This window comes from Ailuropoda melanoleuca, chromosome 18 (genome assembly GCF_002007445.2).
Source record: "Ailuropoda melanoleuca isolate Jingjing chromosome 18, ASM200744v2, whole genome shotgun sequence".
NCBI lineage: Eukaryota > Metazoa > Chordata > Mammalia > Carnivora > Ursidae > Ailuropoda > Ailuropoda melanoleuca.
Genome location: NC_048235.1, coordinates 19,938,775 through 19,964,089, shown reverse-complemented (window position 1 = coordinate 19,964,089; position 25,315 = coordinate 19,938,775). Strand labels below are relative to the sequence as shown.

The 25,315-nt window shown below is 38.0% G+C and overlaps 1 long non-coding RNA gene across 11 annotated transcripts in view; it reads right to left on the bottom strand.

Annotated features, from left to right (window-relative positions):
* LOC105241731 overlaps positions 1-25,315 on the bottom strand; it is a 246,563-nt gene that overhangs the window by 80,458 nt on the left and 140,790 nt on the right. For 5 of the 11 annotated variants that reach the window (XR_004621902.1, XR_002144474.2, XR_004621900.1 and 2 more), the window contains 2 exons: positions 20,953-21,003; positions 3,571-3,769 (listed from right to left, as the gene is read on the bottom strand). This is a non-coding gene — a long non-coding RNA (uncharacterized LOC105241731). Of the gene's footprint in view, positions 1-3,570; positions 4,917-20,952; positions 21,004-24,204; positions 24,439-24,530; positions 24,673-25,315 lie in introns of all 11 variants that reach the window. The other 6 variants (XR_004621898.1, XR_004621899.1, XR_004621896.1 and 3 more) reach the window with 6 other exon arrangements.

The following is a 25,315-nucleotide window of genomic DNA, read 5'->3' as shown; positions in this document are numbered from 1 at the left end:
ACCGCCAACAGAGCACCCCAGGTAAAGATTCACTGATTCACTGAGGGGCATGGAGGCAATGGTAACTTAGGTAGGAACCAGATTCTTGGCTCAAAAAGCTTAATATCTAATTCCACAATCAGAATCCTAAACCCTTCCAGATGTATTTAGGCACAAAATCACTCAACGTATATTAGATTGTCATGGGCTTTCTGTAAGGGAATACCTTGTTCTCCCTCAGCTTTTTTTTTTTTCTTTTTTCTTTTTTGAGCATAAAAAATGGCCTGATTCCAGGGGCTGGCTGGTGCTGGCTCCTGGGGGGCAGACTGACCATAAGTGGTAGTCTCTGTGCATCCTTTGATCACCCTCATGCCACATTTACTGTTTACATTTGTTTTAGTGTATGTAGGTTTGCAAACATTATTGCCTGAGATTGTATATAACCGGGGCTTTGTAGCTTTTATTTATTCAGTAGTCATGTGGCATGTTAATGACTTATGATGGTGTCTTGCTCTGGGCAGTGGTATAGGATCATGATATGTTTTAAAAAATACTTCCTTTAGAGCACCTGGGTGGTGCAGTCGGTTAAGCATCCACTCTTGATCTCAGCTCAGGTCATGATCTCAGGGTCGTGGGCTCAAGCCCCGCATCAGGCTCCACACTCTGAGCACAGTCTGCTTGTCCCTCTCCCTCTGCTCCTCCTCGCCCTAAAATAAACTCTTAAAAAAAAATACTTCCCCTCAGGACAATCTTCTAATGTGGAAACAATCAATTTCATGGACAAATGGAGGAAATGGGAAATGTAAAATCATTGAATGTTTTTGAGGAAAGAACTAATTTGAAGAAGGTTACTTCTAGTCAACAAGATCAAACCCTGCTCCCCAAGCCCCCTCTTCTCCCCATCCCCTCCCCAGGAAAGATCACATTCTTTTTTCTTGTTCAGGGGAATAAATATGTCTATGGGGATCAAAGGGATTTTTGGCTAAATAGGAACAAGCACCAGGTCAATTATTTCCTCAGGTGTAGGTTAGGGAGACATAAATAAATGCTTAGTTTTATTCACAAGGAAGAAGTGAAAACTTGTATTTTTCATGAGAATTGAGGATAAGCCTCTTTTTGCTTATCATGTAGGCTATTGGTGAGGAGGGGGGGATGAGCAGAATGATGGAGATTCCTATTTGCCTCGCCAAGTCCTGGTCCCATGACAATCCACCCATGAGTTGGACAAAAGCGTTAGAACATTATCAAAATAATTCTGAAAAACTTAAAAAAATGTTTAACAAAGTAATGTTGAGTCTATTTGTAATGCATTAATGTGTAGCGATTGCTTAGCACAGTTCCTGGTTATTAGAAATGATTACAAAACACTGATATTTATTCTCAGTATTACCCACTATTCCAGATGAAACATATGTCAATTCCATCTTATTACAAACCTCAACTCAGTAGAATGACCTCCTGGGACCAAAAATGCCTGTGGGAAGGAACCGCATGTTTATGGAGAAACAAGTTCAAATGAGGAGGCAGGACCCTAAACTGGAAAGAAGGAAAGGCATTGATATTTAAGGGCCCCTACCATGAGTCAGCCACCTTGCTGCATCTCACATTCTTATCCCATTTGCTAGAAAACTGAAAAGGAAAATTTCTCCAAAGTGTTCTCTAAAACTGTATCTGTGCAACAAAACATAATATGTAGCTAGAATCCAAGACTCTGGAAGCAGAATGCCTCAGTCTGAAGTCTGACATCCACTTTTTAGATGGGTTTCTTTGGGCTAGTTACCCACTGTATGCCTCAGTTTGCTCACACACATAATGAGGAACATAACCTTACCTAACATTTGTGGCTTCTATGGGATTCTTTGGGATACTGAATGTAAACACCTAGAGAACTGCCTAGAACATAAGTGCTCAAAAATGTTAGCTGCTGCTATTCAGTAATAGTAATTTACTCTGATATTTTAAGTGCAAGGTGTCAAAGTACTTTCATGTGTTTTATCTTATTTGATTTTCTCTTTCTACCTCTTGTACACACACATGCTAGCACACGTACACACACACTAATGTGTGTTCACCCACACATCTCAATGGCTCACACATGCTAGCACACATACACACACACTAATGCGTGTTCACCCACACATCTCAATGGCTCACACAGTTAGGATTATCATTCTCCACTCCATGGGGCCTCGTTGTGCGAGGCTTACTCAGGTAATGTGTAGATTAGAGTCCATTTTTGATTACTAGTCCCATTGTCTCACTACTGAACATTCTGCCTTAGGAACAACTTGACTGACAATTTGGATAATAAATAGCCAATTTAGATAGGACTGGCCAAATTGTTTAATTAAACAGGAAGCTTGATTTAAGGCTTGATTTATGGAGAACTGGGTTCAGTGTTACTTAAATATGGAAATCTACCCCTTTCTGAGAGATGAAAATGTAGAGGGAAAATGCTTTGGCGGGTTTATGAAGTGCTTATGATTATGTGATGTCAAACAACTTGTCAAACCACTGAAGCCCACAGATTTCTAGAATGTGAGATATAACTGAATAGTCAGTGGGTTTCCTTTTGTAATTTTCTTATGTAATTTTATGTTAAATTATTCAAATTCTGTATAAGGCACACATGCTTCAAATGGAGGCTGTCTTTAATTTGTTATAATCAGCCTAATGATGATAAAGTAATTCTATGATTATATTATCAAAGCAGTGTGCTACAAAATGTCAGACAAAGACTATTCATTCACTCATGTAAATGAATATTGATTGAGTCATCACCACATAGTAAGTATTCTCTAGGTGTTGAGGATAAACAGGGAATAAGACAGACATCTTTCCTGCCCTTGTGAAGATCCCATTTTAGTTAGAGAGACAGAAAAAAAAAGTACATAAATAATTAAATAATTAAGTGATGTAATTTCAGGTTGTACTAAGTGCCATGAAGAAAAAGGAAGTAGAATAAAGGGATAAGAGTGATGATTAATGGTAGGAGGAAAGGGAGGGTGATTAGTGAATGGGTCCACGAGGCACAGCCACTTGGAGGAGATAATTTTGGAGCAGAGATTTATGAGCAGGTAAAGAACTGGATAAAGAACATTTCAAGCAATAGAAACCTGTGAAAATTTCCCGTGGCAGAGCTATGGATGGAAGGCAGGATAGCTGGAGTGGACTTAGCAGCAGCTGGGATGATGAGAGGTGAGGCTGGGACAGCTGCCAGGGGTTAGGGCATGAAGTCCTTGTCTGTGGTCAGGAGTTTAGATTTTATCCTGTGTATGATAGGTAAAAACTTGAGTTTGAAAAAGTCTCTAGTTGCTATCTAGTGAATAGGCTGTAAGGGATGGAACTGGGGAAAGGGACATCAGGTTTGAGGTGGTTGATGAAATCCATGTGAGAAATGATGGTGGTGTATTGGGGTTTTCCAGAGATGCAGAATGAATACATACACACACACAAACATATATATATCTACCATATTCATACACATACACATACATGTATACCACATACATATATAAACAGGGGAAGAGGGAGAGAGGCCAGGAGTAGAGATGGAGGACAGGGGAAGATTTATTTAAGGAATTGACTTACATGAGTGTAGTGTCTGAGAGTCCAAAATCCATAGGTCAAGTTGGCAGGCTGGAAATTCAGATGAGAGTTGATGGTACAGTTCTGAATCCAAACTTTGCAGGGCAGGGATACTCAGGCAGGGTTTCTCCATTACAATCTTGAGGCAGAATTGCTGCTTTGTGGGAAACTTCAGTCCTTTGCTCTGAAGGTCTTCACCTGACTGAGTGAAGCCCATGCATATTATAGAGGGTAATTTGCTTTCCTCAAAGATAACTGATCTAAATGTTAACCACATATAAACAATACCTTCACAGCAACATCTACACTTTTGTTTGTTCAAACAACTGGGCACCATAACCCAACCAAGTTAACACATAACATGAACCATCACGGTGGCTAGGACTGGAGTGATAGCAATGGAAATGTTGGAATATCATTAGTTTCTAGATACGTTCTGATGGTAAAGTCAACAGGACATCTCCTCTACGCCAAAGTAGCCAGATGATTACACTCCCACTCAGCAGTAGTAGTTGTGGGGGGTACTTACTGGAGAAATAGAAACAGAGAGACTCAACCCAGGGACACCAGGCACAGGGTGAAGCAGGGACAATGGACTGAAAATCAGGGAGTAAATAAAAGAAAGCATATTGAATAGCAACCCCCCAGCTCCCTCCCTTTAACGTTCTCCCCAAAAAGTGAGAGCTCGGCAGCCAATCTTCATATCCTAAAGATTCAATAATTTTCTGTAAAGAGACTGAACTGGTCCACTTAGCTGGGCCTCAGCCACGTGAGTGACAGTGAAATCCACATTCCACCAAACTTCCTGTGGACACGGAGCCCCAGTGAGCTCTTCCGAGACTCATTCTTGAGTCCAACTCCAACACAAAAGCTAGGCCCCAAACAAATAGGAAAAGACTTCTGCTTTTGACCATGTTACAGAAACCAATTTCAAACTAGTCCTCCATTGTAAAGAGTTATAAAGATGAAATATATATAATCAATGTTTCAAATGCTGGAAAATATGCTATGTAGGATTGTGATTCTCTAAGACAAAGTAAACAAATGAGGCAGTCTCCACAACTGCACTGACTTTTAGCTGGAGGTGTTTTCTGGGCTATCACACATACACACACACACACACACACACACACACACACACAGAGCAGGGAGCTCAAATCAAGCCCTATGGTCTTGCTGAGTTGAGGAGATTTCTGCGAGAGTTCAAAGTAACCAGAAATTTCACAGACTGTCTCTCTTTTTCTGTATAGATGATGAGTCCCCCCGTGAGAGTAGGTTTGTCAATGTCCCAAAATTCTTCTCTTCTTTCTCTCTCTCACCAAATTCTTCACAATTTTCTGATGTAGTACCTAATGAATAAATAAAATTGTGATTTCCAATTCATAATAAATATCATTATTAGTATAATCAACAAAAAATTAAACTGAAAATGGCCCAAACTATAATCGATAAAAAAAATAGAGGAAGCAAATAATCTAGACATTTTAAATTGCCAAATATGACCTAGAAGATAGGAGAAAATGGCCACGCACAAAAAATATATAACAGCAAAAACTGTAACACTTTAAAAAATTTTTATAATAATTTTTATTATGTTAGTCACCATACAGTACATCCTTAGTTTTTGATGTAGTGTTCCATGATTCATTGTTTGCTTATAACACCCAGTGCACCATGCAATACGTGCCCTCCTTAACACCCATCACTGGCCTATCCCAATCTCCCACCCTCCTCCCCTCTGAAGCCCTCAGTTTGTTTCCCAGAGTCCATAGTCTCTCGTGGTACTTTAAAATTTGATATGGACAAAAAATAATATGATTTATGTATGGAATATATATCACGGAATATTATGCAGCAATGAAAAAGGATGAGATCTTGCCATCTGAAACAACATGGATAGGCCTAGCGGGTATTATGATAAGTGAAATAAGTCAGTCGAGAATGACAAATACCATATGATTTCATGTATGTGTAGAATCTAAAAAATAAAACAAATGAATAAATGTTGCCAGAGGGAACTAGAGGGATGGCCAAAATGGGTGAGGGGGAGTGGGAGATATAGGCTTTCAGTTATGAAATGAATAAGTCATGGGAAAAAAAGGTAGAGCATAGGGAATATAGTCAATGATACTGTAACAGCATTATATGGTGAGAGTGACACTTTGTGGTGAGCATAGCTTAACATATAGAGTTGTTGAATTATTATGTTGACAGCTGAAGCTAATGTAACAATGTGTTTCAACTCCCCTCAAATAAAAAATAAAAATAAATAAACAATAATTTTAGCAAGATAATAAGAAGGAAAATAGCCTGAGAAATTTGCATTAATAATCAATTAAATTGGTACAATGGAGCTTATTTTCAGAAAACGACTTCTGGAGGAAAATCTATCAACATTAATATAATTACTGTTAAAATACTGTATTAAAAATGGTTTGAGAGTTCAAACAGTGGAGATAGAATATCTCACTGCACAAAAGACAATGCCTATTGCAAAGAAGAATTGTAATACACATTTTCATCTTTTTCAAACTTTCTTCATCCTGGGAATATATATGGTGGTTAAAAAACAGACAAAAATACAGACATAGTGAAGAGAAGGGCCATATGCACTCCAATGTTCATAGCAGCATTGTCCACAATAGCTAAATCGTGGAAGGAGCCAAGATGCCCTTCAACAGATGATTGGATTAAGATGTGGTCCATATATACAATGGAATATTACTCAGCCATCAAAAAGAACGATTTCTCAACATTTGCCGCAACATGGACGGGAGTGGACGAGATAATGCTAAGTGAAATAAGTCAAGCAGAGAAAGACAATTATCATATGGTTTCACTCATTTATGGAACATAAAAAGTAGGAAGATCAGTAGGAGAAGAAAGGGAAGAAGGAAGGGGGAGTAAACAGAAGGGGGAATGAACCATGAGAGACTATGGACTCTGGGAAACAAACTGAGGGCTTCAGAGGGGAGGGGGGTGGAGGATTGGGATAGGCCGGTGATGGGTATTAAGGAGGGCACGTATCGCATGGTGCACTGGGTGTTATACGCAAAGAATGAATCATGGAACATTGCATCAAAAACTAGGGATGCACTGTATGGTGTCTAACATAACATAATAAAAAATTATTATTAAAAAAAACAGACAAATGAACAACAACAACAACAAAAACCTTCATTCATGTCCCTGGATGTTACAGGCTAGAGAATAAACAAATGAACCCTCACAAAGAATTTCAAAATGTAGAGAGCTATGAAGAAAACAAATATGGTCAGGTTCTGCAGAGTAACTGAGTGGTTGTGGTGGGGCTAGGTAGAGAGGATAATCAAAAACAGACTCAAGGACAACAGGGAATCAGCTCTGGGGAAAGGCATTCCTGCTTCAGGGTTTGGTATGAACAAAAGGCCATCTGTGGGAAGGAGAGTGCAGGGTATACCCTGGGAATGTCTTGCTGAGTACAATCCAAGGTTATGTCTTGGGCAGTTGTGGTAAATAAAGGTAAAACCACACCGAGGGAATGTTAACTATAAATAATATGAGATTTAGAATTTAATCAGTAGATAATAGGGAGTCACTGGAAGAGCTGTACTTTGGGGAGACTGTTTGGGCTGCACTTTAAAAGACATTAAGGAGGGAAAAGATTAAAAGGAGGAAGACATTCTAACAAAAATGGCTTTAAGTCAGAAATAATGAACTAGAGGAATGGCAGAGGAAATGAGATGGAGGACATAATTTAGGCATGGGTCAGATGAAGAAGATGCCAGAGCGAAAGAGGTATGAGACTGGCCCTGCGCTGAGTGTTTTGGGGATGTCGGCACCATTTACAGCGACACAGTGGGACAAGAAGCAGGTTTGGCAAGAAAATTTATGAATTTATTTATTCTGACATGTTCAACTTGAGGCATTCTTGAGAATGCAAGAGTTAAAACTTCAGCGGAGAAATGGATATTAGGTCTGTAGTTTAAGAACCCAAAGGAAGGGTTGATAACAAGCAAGGAAAGAAATGTGGATGAACTTTACTAAAGGGGAGAGAAAGCAGAGAGTAGAACTCAGATCTCTGGGGACCATCTACCGAGGACGATCTGCCTAAATTTTTGTTTAGAAGTAGATGTAGGTAAGTTTAATAATACATTTAGAAGTCGGGGATAGAAATTAGTTGGGGGGGCCTAAAATAGACTGCCGGACAAGGAGAATGTGGTGTTGTGGTGGCCAGAGTAAAGTTTCCAGGAGGTCAGCAGGTAATGCAGCGAGAGTGGATGAAAGGGGGCCCCAGTGGAGTAGTTTCTCATGACACTATTTTGTAAGCGTCACTTACGTATTGTTGATGGAATACAACATAAGGAAAAGTGTGCTTGCCAGGACTGTGGTTAGAGCGCTAGACAGCTAGTGGGGAGGAATACTTTGGTAAACCATTTGAGTAAGGAAGCAGATGGGGTCTGGGGCAATGCTCAAATAAAAGGAGATGCTTGCTAAACCTCAAGGAGTAGGCCTCGTTAATTCTCTTTGTTTTGCTAAACTGTGTATGCAAGTCTGAGGACAAAATCAGAGTGATTGGGATTCTAGAGAGGATGAGTGTGGTTATTATTAAGCCTCCTTCTCCTCCCTCTCCTCCACCTGTCCTTCACAAAGCCTCCAGTTCTCTTTCACAGAAATGCTGCAGAAAGAGCTAATAAATACCGGTCTGAAGAGGTACTGGTTTTGGAGAAGAACTGTACTTTTATACTCACTAAATGAAAGCTGGAACCCCAATCACCACTAATTACTATTAGTAAATAGAATTTTGGACTTTGGGGATGAAGTATTTGGGAATTCTTTAGTGAAAATTTAAGAACAGAGAATGTCATTAACCCTTGACAAGAATAATTCAGATACTCACGGAGTTAAATGTACTCTCTTGAAAAGTAAAAATATTATTGAATTAAAGTTCTCTTTATTGAAGTTAAATGCTTACCTTTTCTTCCACATTAACTAATTTAAAGATTAGCTAATACGAAGTTAAAACAGCTTACAAAAAATGGAAATTTACAGTTACATAATTAAATTTTTTCTTAGAAGTATATGAAAAAATTTGTCAGTTTCTGAGAATACTTTGATCCTAACAGATGAATAAAACTTTGTTATATAAAGGTTTGAATGACCTGTGAGAAGGTACACACATTTCAGTCTAGATATGAGAGATCTCCAAAGACCTTGTGAATTAGTCGGGCAAACCTTTAAGTAAGGTTATAAAAATATTTTTTAAATTTTCAAAGTATGAAAAGAAACTATGGTCTTTAAGAACTTAAAAGGTAATTTACCTAGAGAAAACACACAAGAGAAAGTCTATATATTCTTGTTTTAACGCTAGAAAGATGAAAAGGAACCAGAATCACTTTCTCTGAGGCTGCAAATCCACATTTCATTTCTAATGAGCTCTCCAAACAGATAGCCGTGGAATTGGGATTTATTCTGATACACAAAGTGATTTTTAAAAGAAATTAAAATTGATTTTCTATATTTCCCTCTTGCTAATAAAATGATAGAATCCATAAAAGTATTATTATTACAAACATTTTAAAATTATTGAACAGATCTGTTGACATGTGTCTTTTTTTTTTTTTTTTTGGTCTGATTTGTGTCAAACAGGGTAGAATATTTAATTACAGGTTGTTATGTGACTTGTGACTTGCCAGTTTGACTTCATACAGAAAAAGTATCTTTGCAAAGTATCTTCTTTAAATCTATCTTTTCGAAGATTTTATTTACTTATACTTGAGAGAGAGGAAGAGAGTACACAGAGAGAGAGAGAGGAAGAAGCAGACCCCTGCTGAACAGGGAGCCTGTTGCAGGGCTTGATCCCAGGACCCTGGGATCATGACCTGAGCTGAAGGCAGATGCTTAACCGACTAATCCACCCAGGCACTCCTAAATCTATTTTTTTGTAATCTATCATATTACTTAGTTTGTCAAAATAATTCTTATTTTGTAACTAGAGTTATTCCTTCAGAAGTAATGGTGTGGCAGTTTGACTATTCCCTGAAGTTCTACTGACTTTAATGTGATATATACATATATTACACACACACACACACATATAGTAACATATATACACAAATGTATAAATTGGACTGCTCTTTCATTAGAAGGAAATTGGCAAAGTGAACAAAATATTTCAGAACAGTTTCACTTGGTCTAGGTAAAAGCGGTTTCTTCCGTAAAGTCGTACAACAAATTTTTCAATAAACATTTTCTTTTTCTTTTGCAGAATGAAAATAATCTTGCCATGATTGTGAAGGTAGTGTTTTACGATGAAGCAAGCAGTATATGGGCTGCTCGGTATGCAACGTCTTCAATTTCATATTTTCCTTCACAACAATTTCTGCTCTGTATTAAAATCTTAGCTCGTAAGTAACACTATTAATAGTAGCAACTGGGCCATTTATATGTGTCTCCCCAGACACTTTGCTAGATACTGTCTCTCATTAGTTTATTGACTTTCATATTTATCTTATTTTACAGATGAGAAAACTGAGACTCAGAAAATTTGTATAACTTTCTCAAGCCTATGTAGAAGCAAGTGATAGAGCCTGGACTGGGTCTTTCTGATCTAATTAACCAGTTTCTAGATAGTATTCTGCTATACAGTATCCTCTTTTGGCTTAATCATCATTCCTACTAAACTGTGGGCACTAGTAAGATAAGGGGTTTTCTAATAGAATAGTCTGTTCTATATAGACGTTCTGTTGGGGTTTAAGAAATCTTTATGCAATTTCCTACAACCTTGACATGTGAAACAAATTAGGAAGCTATGTTTGGTGATACTATTTATATACTGTAACCATAAATGACTGAAATTTTGAAGGAAGAGATAAATAATTTATAGTGAGTAATTGTGTATCAAAAAAAGAAAATGAATTAGAGAATATTTGAAACAGTGTAATTTACCATTTCATAAATTAATAAAAAAATGAAAATTATCAAACATAGAAACTGATTCCTCCAACTTAATGATGCTAAGAACATTAAGACAATGCCTTGATAAATATTTATTAAGCACCCACAGGGACATAATTTAGTATTAGGATTATGAAAATATGATCCTGTATTTAAGATGTTTTAAAATCTAATTAAGGAAGCACAAAATTAACAAAATTGCAAATATATAAACATAAGTATAAGAGGGAATTCAAGATAAGGTGTGGGTAGAGATGCTTATGGGTCTGTAACAGTAAGTAGGAGAAATGAAGGTATGTGGTTTGGGGAAAGTAAACGGAGTGATATTTCAGGCAACCTCACTCCAGTACTCAAATATCATTTTCCACGTGGCAACATCCTGAACAATTAATGGCTGCTTGGTCTTGCTCATCTCATTGTTCCTTTCTCTGCACTTTCATAAAAATGAGGATATGTCTCTATTAAACTATATAAGTTTAAAAAAATATTTAGTTTGCAAGTGCATTCTCCACTACTAAGAGTTTCTTTATGTCAGAGGACAAGTCTTGCTCATCTTAATGACCCTGGTGTTTACCAGGATGTCTGGAACACAGTAAATGCTCAATAATGAATAAATAATGAATGAATCAATATGTCCATAAGAAATGAGAAAGAAACAGGATTAAGATAATGCTACATCATTAAAGCTATTTGTTTTTAGGCCTGTTCCCTCTACATCCCCTATTGATCATAGCGAGTTTACATTTTAAACTCTAAATGGCCTGTGCAAGATTACTGGAAATATAAATGATCACAAATATACTAGTGGCACTTTTCTTATATTATCCTTGGATTTCTCCATAGAAAAGGGAAAAAAGGTGCAAATACAACGTTAGTATCTATTTTCCTTTCCCACATTCTACACAGCATGGATAGTTAAATAGATTTGCTGGTTTGAACAAGTCTGCTTTCATTCAATAAGCATTTATGAGTACCTATTATGTGCCTACCATTGCATGTGATGTGAATACTGAATTGAAAAGCAAAGCCTCTGATTTCAAGAAATTCCTAGTCTATTGGAGGATAGGAAATCACAATAAAATTATAAATTTTATGTCAGAAATGTGCACAGAGTACTATAAGGGAACATGGGATGTCACCTAATGCAGTTGCAGGAGTCACTGAAGTGACTTGGAAAAGGTAAATATTGAGCTGAATCTCTACAGTGACAGATAAAAAAGGTGGAAGGACAGACCAACTAGAGGAAACTGCATAACCAAAATATGTGGACAAAAAACAACATGATCTCTTCAGGGGCCAGTAAGAAGTCTAGTGTGGTGTGACACTGAATTTTGGGGGAGGCAGGGAGCTATGTTGAGGAGTGAGGAATGGGGAATGTGGAGGAATGTGAATTCTGAGACGTGTATACTCAGACTAGATCATAGATGGCCTTGCATGCTGGCTTTTACCCTTAACACATAGTGCACTGAAAGAATATGACCTCATTCGATTGACTGTCTAGAAAAACTGCGACAGAAGAGTGAAGCAATGATTAGAAGTAGTGAAGCTGGAAGCAGGAGTGAAGGAGTCAAATACTGCAATATTTCTCAAAAATCAAGAGGGCCTGGGCAAAGTGGTGGCAATGAGAACACAGAGGGACATTTGAAGAACACTGAGAAAGTTGGAAAAGTGGATTTGATTTGGGAGGAAATTGAAGGGCTCATGAAAGAGAAGCTCAGGTCAAAATCAACGTCAGGTTTTATTTTGTTTTCCTTTCTTTCAGTGTCTGAGCATGTCAAACTCACTGAAACAGAAAATTTAGGAAAATTGGTTGTGGGGCAACAAGGGATAATAATGAATTCAGTAGTACAGAAGTTGAATTGATGATGTTGTGGGTCATCCAAAAGTCTATGACTTCGAGAAAGAAAGTGGATATATATTTTGGAAGTCAGGAAAAAGGTGTTGGCTATGGAAGCCACAAGCAGGAAGTGGCTTGGATGAGATCACACCGGGAGAGAGAAGGCACCAAGGAGTAGGGCCAACAGTGGGACACTCCAGGACACTGACTCTCAAAGGTCAGTCAGAAGAGAAGCCTGAAAATGAGGTCATAAAAGAGTGAGCTGAGACATAGGAAAAAAAAATCAAGATATTAGGGTGTTTGGGATTCTGAAGGAGGAAAGAATATGAGAAGTGTAAGACTGACCAAGTGTCAAATACAGTAGACAGACTGAGCAGAAAAGGGATGAATGAGCTACATTACATTTGGTCACTGGGGAGTTTCTGGTGAAACTGGAAAACAAACAAGCTTACAAAGTTCCAATAGTAGCTTGAGGAGTAAAATCAGGTGAGGAAATGATGCAAAGAATTATATACTCTGGCAAGATAGGAAGAAAAGGAGAGGTGTAATTCATGAGCAAGGTAAAAGGGGAGGGTTTAAGGAAGGAAGAGGTTTTAACAGAGCACATGCTGGAGAGAAGGATACAGTAGAATGCAAGTTCTCATCTTTCTCACTCGATGTAAGTTTACGAGGTAAAGGAACATTGGTGGATCCGAGTGGCAAGAAGCAGGAGAGGATGGAATCCAGAGTGTAAGGTGAAGAATTAGCTTTAAACTGGAGGAAGGAAAGACGTCTCACCTTTGACTAGAGGAGGGAAAAACTGAGGCAGAGATATTTGCGAGATATTTTGGTATATGGGAACTTGGAGAAATTGCGTATTGCATATTAAAGGCAATGTTCCCCTTTTAAGATACCATGGTAGCATGTGGACGTGCAGCCTAACTTTGGGGAGATCAGAAAAATCTTCCTGAAAGAAGTGACATCGGAATGAAATCCTAAAGGAGGGCAGATGATCAGGCCAATTTGTTTTAATTTCTGACAAGCAGAGAAAGGAGCATGTCAATGGCTTGAAGGCAAAGGAAGAAAGACAAAATGATGGCACATCTGATAACTACAGATTGCTTAGAGAATTCCTTACATTCTAGAAAACTTGGCTGTTTTCCCAACAGCAGTGGAGAACCACTGAACAGTTTTAAATCTGTTAAAATTTTAGAAATAATCAGATTAATCGGAGGCATGGCTGAATTCAGGGTACCAGTTAGAAAATTCTTATACTATAGATGAGAAAAGATTAGGATCTATGCCAAAGGACAGTGGGTATAATAAAAAATGGAAAAAATCAAGACATTTCTAGAAGATAGCAACAGGCTATGGTGATAAATTAAATATAGTGATAGAAGGAGGGAGACATCAAAGATAATTCCAGGATTTCTGGTTTGGGCAACTGGGGTGGATGCTGGTATCCTTCTATAAAAGGGAGTCACAGAAGTAACAGCAATTTGGGGGGTGAGTGGAAAATTGACCCCAGTGTTGGCAACTGAACTATCAATATAATGAAAAATATTCAGCAAATATTGGATATATTGATCTAAAATTCAGGAGAAATTTGAGCTGAAGACATAGAATTTAACAAAGTCAATATCGAGTCAATGTCAACTATAAACAGCAGTGGAACGCAGCACTCAGCTAGAATGACAGGGACAGAATCCTTGATGGCAAGATGCAGAACTCTAACACATACACACACACACACACACACACACACACACACACACACACCCCTTTTTAAAGCACCTATGGAGGAAGAATCATCAGAAATCAGATTGAAAAGGAATGACCCAGGGCCTAAGAAGAAAACTTTGAAAGTGTAGGTTTACAGAAGGAAAATAAAGAATTTTTAGAAGGAGTCGAGCAATGAAATGAAATATAATTGAATCATGAAGCATAATTGAATGGATGAATTCTCTGAGGAGGTAGGGAAAGGACGGGATCCAGAACACAGGAGCAGGAATTAGACTGTGTCTTCCATTCCCAGCAGAGAGAAGGAGAAAAAGATTGCTGTGAATGGGAAGAACTTCATGGTACGGGGAGGAAATGGGAGGTGATGATAAGGTTGGGTACCTGAGAGGAGGAGACAGGTTTTGAAACAGTTTGTAAAGGGAGCTGAGTAGGGAAATGTAGGACTGATAGGCAGCAGGGAAAGGCTGACTGAAGCTTCCCTGTTGGCTCCAATGATGCCAAATCTTGGGACTGTATCATTTTTCAGCTGTGTGGAAAGACCAGGTGGAATGCACAGAAGGCTGATGGGATTGCTCTTGGGTTGGAATGTTTCTCTGGGCCAGGTCTTACGAAGCAGAAAAGCAGGGAAACCAGGACATTGAGAAGGTTGTAGTTGAGGTGATGGATCACATGATTTGGGGAGGAAGCGAAGATAAAAGAGAAATAATAGGATGAAAGTAGAAGGGTCAAGAAATTTAAAGTCTAATTAAAGTGAAAGAATAGCTGTCAGGGAAGTAAAAAGGGCTGGAAGGACAAACGCTGGGACACTCATGTCTGCAAGAGTGTTCCGGGTGACAACAAGGCTTAGGACGTGCCTGCTTATTTGGGTTTCTGGGACGGAGTCAAGTACCCTTAGAATTAAGGGAGGAAAGGAGCTATTAATCTATAGCAACATGATTTTCATTACTTTAAAAAAATCCTTTATCTTAATGAGAGAACAATACAATATTATTATGTATTTTTAAAAATGTCCTTCTATACAAACAATGCTGTTTGAAACTTCCGTTAATGTTATAAGTAAACACTCCCTAAAAGCCTACCTAAAACTTGTTTAAAAATAACCATAGTTTATTTTCATGAAATTAACCAGGTCCTTCCCCCCCCCTTTGTTTTCTAATACAAAAAGTAACATTAACTGATAGTCTGTAGCAAAGCATACGAGCTGTTTCCATTCTTTCCCTTCTTGAGCTTCTGTGAAAAGCCTGAGGTTTTGTAGCCTTTAAGATAGTATTTTGTGTCAGCTCTCTTATATGAAACGCTTTTAAAATTTTTTATATTTCATGCTTCATTCCTCCTTCTGATTACCCCCCTTTCTTTATCCCTTTCTTCTCCTACCGATCTTCCTAGTTCTTATGTTCCACAGATGAGAGCGTGAGAGACTATGGACTCTGAGAAACAAACTGAGGGCTTCAGAGGGGATGGGGGTGGGGGAATGGGAGGCTGGTGATGGATAGTAAGGAGGGCATGTATTGCATGGTGCACTGGGTGTTATACACAACTAATGAATCATTGAACTTTACATCAAAAAAAAATAAAAGTTTTTATATTTATTTTATTTTTAAAAAAATTTTAAAAAGATTTCATTTGTTTGTTTGAGATAGAGAAACAGCATGCATGAGCTGGGTGAGGTGGTGGTAGTAGGCAGACAGAGAGGGAGAAACAGGCTTCCCACTGAGCAGAGAGCCTGATGTACGACCCCGGGATCATGACCTGAGCTGAAGGCAGGTGCTTACCCGACTGAACCACCCAGGTGCCCCAGACTTGAAAATTTTTTTGATGAAAACTTGCTGGCCCTGGGATATCCTTGCTACATACATTTTGGCCAGTAACGTAAGTTCATCCTGGAGGGCAGGAGGCGTCTGTATAAATCTGTCTTCATCTATATCTATGTTCTTATATTTGTTCGATCAAAGCGCCTCATTAATTTTATTACTACCTAAACAATGTGAAATTAAACACTGGCTATTGCTGATTAATAAAAGATGGGCCTACAGACAGCAATTACCTTTAGGCACTACTGACAGAGCTATATGCAAACAACAAAGTTGCGTTTTGTCTCTCTGGTAAAAAATATAATGAGTCAATTACTGTAAACTTAGCTTTTAAGCTAGGAATTTCATGAAAAAAAGCTCAGCATGAGAAAAGGAGCAAATTTTACTTGTAAAATACATGGAGCTAATATTTTTAAGTTATTTAAGATGAAAACAGGCATGATCGAAGTATACTGATTTTTAACATGTTTTGCATTTCATTAGTAATAAGTGAACCCACGGGTGCACAATAATACACCCAGGAGACAGCAGTCACAATTGAATGGACATAATAATTTTAGAGATAGGAGCTCCTTTAGATGCATTTGCAACATGGCTCTAATTCTTCAATCTCAATATCTCGATTGTATTCTCTGTCACATTAACACCTGGGCGTATTTCTTTCCCATTTCCCCACCCTACGAAAGGAACATGATCCAACGATCGCAGCATGTCTGAAGACCAAGGCCAATATCAAACACTCAGTACTGAAAACTGAGCTTGAGATGTTGGATATATTTTCACATTAGAATGGAAATGTGCATAAATCCATTCTAGCCTTTGACATCGTATTACATTTGTTTTGTGAGAGACACACACAAAAGTGCTCTCTTACTAGCACTACTTTGGGTGGCCCATCTGGGACCCGAGAGAGAAATGTTCTGGGCTGCAAAACTGTAGATGATTTTATTGTTGGCATAATGCCCTGTTGGTAACCATGGGAAAGGGGCACATATCTCTCCCCTTTAACCCATAGAGCATATCATCTCATCAAGCAAAAGGGGAAAAAAGAACCTTATGCTTTGTAACATTTTACAATCATCTCTCCGAATTAGACCCTTTCTATCATGTTAAAACTCATTCCTAAAACTGAAAAAGATTGCATATAAAAGGAACACAGACCTATCTCACTTGTGGTTGATAAAAAAATCTCAAATAGATTGTTAGCAGACAGAATTCAACAGCGCACAAAAACATAACATGAATATAACATGATTTTGTGTGTGTGTGTGTGAGGGAGATGACAATCGTAATACCAAGAACTGTGGGAGAGACTGGAGAATTATAGGAGATGCATATAATTGTGGGAGCAGTGGAGGCTTGTGGGAGAAGTGGAGGAAATCTAAAGATGTTTGAAACGTAGGAAATCCTTGACAGGATTCATCATATTAACGGATCTAGAGAGAATAAATGATCTGATCTCCTCCATTGATGCTAAAAGGGAATTTCAAATAATTCAACAACATTCATGAAAAAACGTGCTTTCACAGTGTAACAACAGAGTTGAGTATTTGTGGTACACAGTGTGGCTGTAAATCCTAAAATATTCACTAAAAAGCCCTTAAAGAAAGTTTGCCCACCCCACATTGAGAGGGCCATGTGTATTTCACAGAGCTATTCTAACTTGAATACTGGAAGAAAATGGGCCAACGTTAGTCATCTTGCAGATCCTTAAGATAAATATGAATTTATGATGTTATATGATAGACATATTGGATCATATATATCTCAGCAGCTTTCCACTCTAGACACCACTTTTTTCTGATGGGGCTCTGAGAATCATGACATTCAGGTTCTCCATTTTCCCAGCCTTCCTTGTAGCTAGGGCTGGCAATATGACTTAATTTTGGCCAATAAGCATAAGAGAAAGTTGGAGAGTGCAAGGCCTGGGAAAGCTTTTGCTTTCCTTTAAATGTTCCCAAATAACCTCAGTTTACTCACTTAGAAAGACTTTTTCCCTTCTCTCAGCTTTGAATACAGAAGGGATAAGAGAAGTGATGGCTGAAGCTGTGGCAACTACACCATGACCATGAAGCAATGTCAAGTGAACAGCAGAGATATTGACTCTGACGTCTTTGAAGTACTGAGCAAGCAGGGTCTTCAGGTTAAAAAAAAAAAAGTAGTGGTAGAATTTGTTCTAGTAAGTACAAGTCTGTATCATCTGAGACTGTACAAGCTTCCTGAAAAATGTTTATCCATTCCCCTTCTGAAGCACCTAAGAATTCAAAGGTATAAATCTTTAAGCATCACAGTAAATTTATTCACTTGGAGACTGATAGTGAAAGAGGAAATCTAGACAAATAGTGGCCTGAGAGATTTGTCTACAATGTTTTGTCACACCTTTCCCTGGAATGCCTTCTGGGTCTTTTAGTGCCTCTGTCTGCGCCCTACTTTTTGCATCTATTTCCTTTGCCTGTTGTGCCTTGCTCTGTTCTTTGCCGTAGGCAGTGCCCATGCTAATTCTCTCTTCTCTGCCTAATAATACACAGCAGTTTCCAGGAACCCTAACCAAGCATTCCCTGGGCACAGCGTGCACCGTGGTGGCGGTACGATGCAGGCAACATCCTTCTTACGCTGCCTCCAAATGTGAGCTCCTATCTTCCGGAGCACCTCTGTCCCATTTTGTAAGAAATGGTTCAAAGGTCTTTCTCCTTGCTGGCTCTAGGGCCCCATTTGCCATTGGAATAACAGTGCCGTTTATCAGCTAGATATCACTGTAAAAACCACACCAAAACGTCAAAGCTTAAAGCAATGACCATGTCTTTCTTTTATGATTCTGTGAGTTGGCAGTTTAGGCTGGCTTAGTTGACTGGTTTTTCTCCGGGAATGGACTGGGCTCACATGTGTGACTGCAGTCACCTAGGGCCCCCTGCGTCTGGGATGCACCTGGTTATGAGCTGGGGTGACAGAGATGGCTGGATGGTGTCCCCCGCAGACTAACCTGGGCTCAGTGCCGCCGTGGCTCGGGTTGCTAGGGGAAAGCCCCAGGGTACAGGCTTTCTAAGCCTCCCTTTGTGTCACATTTGCTAAATCTCTGTTTCCAAAGCAAACCACTACAGAGAGCTCAAGCAGCATGGGTGAGAACTGCCAACAGGCACGAGTCCCAGGAAGGGAACCATGGCTGTTTTGCAGTTAATCACATGGTTAGCCCTTGAAAACCCAACAGGGAGGAGGTGATGGGTGAAGCAGCAGCTACCCTCAGTCTTCTCACATAGCAGCTGCTAATTATGGAGTTCTGGAACCTCTAGGAAAATTAGAAGAATAGGGATTACTTTCTCATTTTAATTAACTTAGTTCTTACCTGAGTTGTTTAAAAAGGCAGGAATATTGGAAGAGTGGAAAGCATTAATTCACCTTTATCTATCTTAGTTAAAAGGGCAGGTGCTTTCTGGTCCTCTCAGCTTATGTGGGAGGGACCACACATGGGCTCTACTGAAAACGTGGCCTGCTAGGCCAGAAGTAAGGCCACTGCAGGGTTGGTGTGGCCTATGGGACGGCATATGAATCAAGGGAGGATTTTTTAGGAAAATAGAAAATTGTCCTGGGGATATGACTGCACTTGGGGCTCTTATACTGGGATTTTTCTCAAATCTCTTTTTGGAAACGTGTACCTCCTTCTCTTATAGTTTGCAGAACAAACTTAAGAACCAGCTTGATACATACAACCTGAAAATTCGACATTATTATTGTTTGCTTGAGAAATGGAGACCACCGTGTGGTAAAAATTATTTATTATATCAACCACAGATATTATTTTGAATAATGTAACACTAGAAGCATGTAATTAAAACCAGGGTACAGAAGGGGGTGGGATCTAACTCCATTATTATTTAAGCTTATCTTGGATCTATCAGTGGATTCAGTGTACCAGAAATTAAAAGTTGGAATAAGCATTATAAAAGAAGAGAGAAGGTTTGTTCTGCCGATGATATGTTTGCATCTCCAGATTACAGCTATTTTAAAACAGGCAAAAGGAGGCAACCAAAAGTCTATAATTAGTAAGACATTTTGATAAGCCAACATCCTGAAGTAAAGACACCTCAGTGATGCTGTCCTTGTGTGATCACAGCTCAGCTCACCGGGAGAACCATTCAGCTAAGCCCAGCCTAATCAATAAGCAATATTATAATATTCAATTACCAGTATCAGTGTATGTTATCCAGACTAACTACAAAGTATCTGAAAATAGAAATTCAAAAATATAAAAAAATTTATTTACAATAGTTAACAGGACTCATAAGAAAACTATATATAATAATTTTGAAGGAAAGAAACAAGTTCTGAGAGAACCAGATATGTATCTACTCAGAGCAGATTTAATCTTAAGAGTATGTTATTTTTCCCAAATTAATTTATAGGTTTAATGAAATTTCAATTAGAATCCCCCCCATAATTATTCTTTTTGGAATTGGACAAAACTATTTTGAAATTCATATAAAAGGATAAATGCTCAATGATAGTGAAGTGGAATTATAAAAAGAATAATAAAAAAGGGCTTTCATTATGAGATATTTGAAAGAACTGTGAATCTACGGTAAGGAAATCAATATCATATTAGCCTAAGAATAGATACTAGATCAACAGAATAGACAATTCAACCTATCTTCCTCTATGTGAAGGTAACATATGAAAATAGTGTTACATTGACTCAGAGAGAATAAAATGGGCTATGTAATAATGGTACTGACACAACTCTATCTTCCTTCGGAAAATATATAGTTCCCTATCACACTTAATGTTTTATCACACTTATTTTTGTTTATTTTTAAAGATTTTATTTATTTATTTATTTGAGAGAGAGAGAGCACAGGCAGGGGGAGGCGCAGAGGGAGAAGGAGAAGCAGATTCCCTGCTGAGCAGGGAGCCCAATGCGGGTCTCAATTTCAGGACCCTGAGATCATGACCCAAGACGAAGGCAGATGCTTAACCAACTGAGCTACCCAGGTGCCCCAGTTCCCTATCACATTTAAAGATTTAAATGTAAAATATAAAACAGTAACAAAATATCTTTAGAAAAAGAAGAAAAAACCAGACTCTACTTACACAATCTTGGGAAAGAGAATCCTTCGTAACCAAGTCAGAAATTCAGAAGCCCTAAATGAGAAATAATTATAAAAAGATAAAGTGTAAAGACTGTATAGAAACAGATATAATATTTCTATAAACAAATGGACTTTTCCTACAAACAAATGATATTCAAGTTTGGAGAAAAAATAACAAAAGCAAACTTGGAAAAATATCTCCAATAATAAAAAATTGAAAATACTGACATGCCGAGCAGTATTCTAACCTCTTTATATCTATTAAATCATTTAGTCCTCATAGAAACCCTTTTAAGAAGTTAATCTTCTTAAACCCACTTATAGTGTCTCTTTTCTAATCATAAATCTTCAGTGGCTCCGGTGGCTCTCTTGCTCCGCAATGAAATACAAAGTTACTCTGAAATACAAAGCCCTTTCCAATGATCCAGTTTCCCTTGGTGGTCTTTTCTCCTGCTGTTCCCCTCCATGAATTTACTCTGGGTTTTCCTTCCTTTATGCTCTGAGTTTGGTAATAAATTCTGCTTGGGATACTTTCTTAACTCAACTCCTGTATGACTTGAAATGTGATGGTTTTCTCAAGCTCTATTTTTTCCATATTATCTTTCCTGGTCTCAGATCGGGTATAAACTCACCTATATTCCACTCCCTTATGGCTTTTGCTGGTATATGCAGTGAATTCCTTAGTGTAGAATAAATTCTTTGACGACAGAGAACATGTATTACTTATCTCTGAAGTGGGCAGGAAGAATCATTTGCTTGAGCTATAGCTGTTGAACCCAATAGGCTAGGGAGGAAAAGGAGACCTTTGCTAGGTATACCAGGATTTTCTACTCGGGAACTTTCAGTAGCCTCTCAGAGCCTATATTCTAAATTTTCTAGCAAGGAATATGAAGTCTGATCCAATTTATAGCTGTACTCTTTTATTTGAATTCTTTCCTGTTTAATGATTTATATTCCCCTAAACACATGTGTATTTCTTAACTTTCTTCTATTTGTGGTTCTGTCTTTTCTAGTATTCCATTAATTCTAGGAGGGCAGAGATTATATCTTACACATTTCAGTATTTTTATGACTAAACAGTGCAGGGACATAGTTGGGTACTCAAAAATATTTATTGAATGACTAAACGCTGTCCCACCAACCTAGAATGCCCTCCCACCTGCTCTTCCATTACCACAATTCAATGAGTTCCTCGAAGTTCAGTTCAAATACTATGACTATGTTGATCTGTGAAATCTTCTCTGGTCACTGGACCTGGAAGTAATCCCGCATTTCTTTCAACTATAAATCCATTACATGTGTCACTTAAAGTCAAAGACTTCTAACCCAACCTTATTTGACATCTTCCTTTCCTATGATTTAGATACACCTTCCCGATAGTGGACAAGCATCTGGAGAATCAAGCCACTACCTCTATCTCTTCATTTTTCATGTCTGACCAGTGGTAACGCTCTGCCCAAGTTCGATTTCTCTCTTATTCCAATGACTGAACTGTGGCTCCATCATTTCCAGAATCACATGGAACATTTTTTTCTTGTGATTTCTTGTGACATTTACTTTTTCTTATTTTTTCATCATTTACATACAGGCATCATTTCTCTGTGAGACTGAAAGGTCCAAGAAGCCAGGAGAGCCTGGGATGAGTCTGTCTTTTATTCCTTTAATAACTGACGTAGTAGGTAGGAAAAGCACTACATAGTCACTTTTTTTTTTTAATAAATAGTTACCACTTAATGGACACTTGCTGATAAAAGGTAACAATTTATCCGTCAAGGTGTTGTTTTTTTTTTTTTTTTACCATTGCCATTTTTTATTTGAATTCTTTCTAGTTCAATTATTTATATTCTCTCAAACACATGTTTTTCTAAACTTCCTTCTATTCATGGTTTAAATACTTCCCTGATGTAATTTTTATTAGTATTCTTTATAATTATACACATGAAGATATCAATAATCACATATGTATATCTTCAGATTCTGTTTTAATTCCTGTATTAAAAGGTTCCAACATGTTCAAGATCATGACTGTTTGACTCACAGGTTTTTAGTCTTTTAGTCTTAAAGGACACAATCCTGGCCATATTAGAACTTCTTAAATAACAATTAAGATAGAATCCCAAGATATACAAATGAGCTATTCTATATCTTGTCTTGCATAATTTAAAAAATAGTAATGATAATTATATAAAGCAAACATTTAAAAATATGCTACCAATATATCTTAAGAGTCTTAGGAACCGGGAGACTATCATTCTATTTTCTATACCTGCTTGTGTGTTTTTTGTCATCATTAAATGTGTTAGGTTTGTGTCTCTGTCTGTGAATAGAGATGAAAACAGGGGTGCTGCCTTTGCTCTCAGGCTGCTGTGACACTCTGTGACTGCACTTTGTAATGGAAAATGATTTGAAAATACCAAAATTGTATAATAGACAAGACTAGCTGTTTCCAACAAGCTGCTTTCTACAACCTAGTGTTTTGCAAGATGCTAGAGAGTATTTTTTTAATAAAATAAAAATAACTTGGTCATCTGTGTTTGAGAAATGCTATATTTTACATTTCATCTCTGGAAGTCCACAATTCATTGGAATCTACTAAAGACTGTAAACTTGTTTACTAAAAAGAGCTGCTTGACTTTTTGTAACATTGCCTTTATGCAACGTATTTGATCAAGGGATGTCTTTTTTTTTTTTTTTTTTTTTTTTTTTGAGTGACATCTATGAATACCTGGAGGAATTAATGTTTGTCCACACCCAGTTTAAGCAGGTTTGGACTAGACACTAAAAGCTTAACCTTTCATCAAAAACAAAATGAAATGAAGCAAAAAACTAGCAAGCACATACACTCTAACAGAATATTTAAAAATGCAAATTAGCAACACTGTCTGTATAAATCACCATTAGGGAGTTAGTTTTATAAATTGGGGGAATAGTCTAACTCTTTTTGGCCCCGATGGTGCTCTATTCTATGCTGGAGCAGTAATTTCCTCAATGACACCCTTGTGGCCAGAAGGAGTTAATGCTCTGTTCAACATACTTAATTCACTCCCAGGATGGAATTTACACACTGCAGTAATCTGGATGAATATGTAGCTTTTTCTGGCTTTTCTTAAATCTATAAAACTTTGAATGATTCACAAGGGACAAATTATCAAGCTGTACAGACTAACAATTAACAATTTAGTGCAGACTTTTAAAAAAAATTTGAGGGTAAACAGTAATATGGCTTTGTAAAACACGCATACAAAAAACCTACCTTACATGATTTAAATAAGATTTTGGAATTATTTGAGAAAATATCCCATTGTTTTAATTCTTCGTCTTTGAACTTGGGGGAAAGCATAAAGCTTTGGAGTGCCATCTTTATGATATTTGCACGTCCGGATTGGATTGGCTTTTCTCAAGTCACACATGGGAAGGGCACTAGAAGCCCATCTGTTTACATGAAGTTGGATAGGTTGAAGGAATGTGTCCTAATCTGTGCCTAAAGCTATAACAAAGAGATAAACATGGGAGAAAATTTTATTTATGTGGAAAAATGATACCATAAACCTTTTTGTTTTGTTTTATTCCTCCACATACCAAAATACAAACTTTAAGTATTTGCTTCTTTCGGTTCTTTTGGAAGGGTTAATTATTATTTAGGTCACATTCGGGAATAGTCTTCTTAGAGTAGTTCTGTACTTTTTCTCTGCCTTAACTCTGCAAGGCATACTGTAGAATCCTGGCAATAAAAGTTGTTCGTTAGTACAGAGATTTCAAACACGGAGTTGAGACTTTTTATTGAGGTTTGTCAGAAGGAGGAAAACCTATAGAGTTTGAAAAAGCCTCGCGGGGAATTCTAATTTGCCTACTGGAAGTTTGGGGCCCTCTTTATACCATTTTATCCATTGCCGCTACGGAAGATCAGTGTTTTAAAGATGAGTGTCTCTCTAAGAGTATTGTGCTCAGTAAATGTTTATTGAGTGCCTAAATGAGGATTTGTTTAAAAACGTATCACAAAACACTGTTTTTTGGTCAGCTGTCTCTCAAAACAAACAAACAAACAAATCAGAGCAAAACACATTCAACGTCTCCACCTTGTTTTTAGGTCAAGTTGGGTCTCCTTAGATCAGAAAATATTTTCCTTTGGACATCTGCTATTCCTGCCATGTGCTAGAGGAAAGAGGAAGGGAAGCGGGGCACCTAGAGTCATCTGCACAGAACTTGCGAGTTCACGCAGGGTTACTGGACGGTGAACCTCCTCAGACCGAGGCTGTCGCTTCGCTACAGCAAGGCGGCCAAATCCACGCAACTCCGTTTCCTGGGGGAGGATCACCTTCTTCCATCAGCAGAGGGTGACTGATAACGCCAAGGAACACAAACTC